This window comes from Trichechus manatus, unplaced genomic scaffold (genome assembly GCF_000243295.1).
Source record: "Trichechus manatus latirostris isolate Lorelei unplaced genomic scaffold, TriManLat1.0 scaffold00012, whole genome shotgun sequence".
In the NCBI taxonomy this organism is placed as follows: domain Eukaryota; kingdom Metazoa; phylum Chordata; class Mammalia; order Sirenia; family Trichechidae; genus Trichechus; species Trichechus manatus.
This window is the reverse complement of record NW_004443948.1, coordinates 10,671,737-10,673,265: the sequence shown is the minus strand read 5'-3', so window position 1 is coordinate 10,673,265 and position 1,529 is coordinate 10,671,737.

The window sequence follows — 1,529 nt, the reverse complement described above, 5'->3', positions numbered from 1 at the left end:
AACTCCCTTTAATAATTCTTGTAAGTTTGGTTTGACTTTTACATATTCCCTTAATTTCTGTTTATCTGGAAATGTCCTAATTTCACCATCATATCTGAACGAGAGTTTTGCAGGATGTATTAATCTTGGCTGGCAATTTTTTTCTTTCAAGGTCTTATATATGTCATCCCATTGCCTTCTTGCCTTTATGGTTTCTGCCAAATAATCTGAGCTTAGTCTTATTGTTTCTTCTCTGTATGTGACTTTTTGTTTTTCACGAGCTGCTCTCAGGATACTTTGTTTGTCTTTGCTTTTGGGGAGTGTGATTAGGTATGCCTTGGTGATTTTCTTTTGGGGTCTATCCTATATGGGGTTTGTTGAGCTTCTTGGATGGCCAGCTTTTCATCTTTCATGATATTGGGGAAGTTTTCAGTCAGCAGTTATTCAATGATCCTCTCTGTGTTTTCTGTTTTCTCCCTCTGTTCTGGAACTCCAGTCACTTGAAAATTTTTGCGTTTGATTGTATCCCACAAAACTCTCAGGGTCTCTTCATTTTTCTTTGTTCCTTTTTCTGAGTTTTCCTCCAACACTTTTGTATCCAGGTGTTTGTCTTCAATTCCACTGATCCTGTCTTCCACCATTTCAAATCTGCTCCTTAGCCCTTCTATGACACTGTCCATTTCTGAAATCTTGTTCTTTATCTTTTGGATTTCTAAGTGTTGTTTTTGTATAATTTCTAGTTGTGAATTTATTTTGGCATTTTGTTCGTGCATTATTTTCCTGAATTCTTCCAATTTTTTGTCTTTCTTTTCCATGAATTTGTCTATTTTTTCCTCATTTTTGTCTGCTTTTTGCTTCAACTCTTGGATAATTCTGAGAATTAGAGATTTGAATTCCCTATCAGGTAGTTCTAGTGCCTTTTCTTCCACTGGAAAGTCATCTGGTGTTTTATTTTGGCTGGCTACGGGAACTATCCTGTCCTGTTTTTGTAAATGTTTTGATATTGTTTTCCGTCTTCGGGGCATTCAGTAGTTATTTTTCTTGTTTATTGATTGTAAATTTTTTTGTTTCATCCTTTTTTTTTAATTTAGCTATGTCTGAGCTGGCAGGCTATGTGTTCTTTGTTTTTTGCTCGTCTGTGTGCACAATACTTCTCCAACTGGCAGGGTCGGTCGCTCAGATATGGTACAGCAGGGCAGGTCTAGCTTCAGAGGAGTTACTGGGATGGGTTATTTGTAGCACTTACTATAGCCACGAGGGCGGGTTGGTAATCACTGCAGGGCAGGTTCCAGTAGGCCGTGCCTGTGCTGCTTGGTGGTGTGAATTTAAGCACACGGTGCAGGTAGGCAGGATGGAGGGGGGAGATTGTTATGTGTGGAGTTAAGATGGATATGGGAGAGAGGAGAGAGGAACAGGAGCCAAAAACATACAAACAAACAAAAAAGAATGCTACTGGAGCTTGCCATTGGAGTGGAGAGATGAGAGACTATGACATGGACAAAAACAAAAAGGGGAAGAAGAAGAAAAAAAAAGAAAAGAAAAGAATGAAC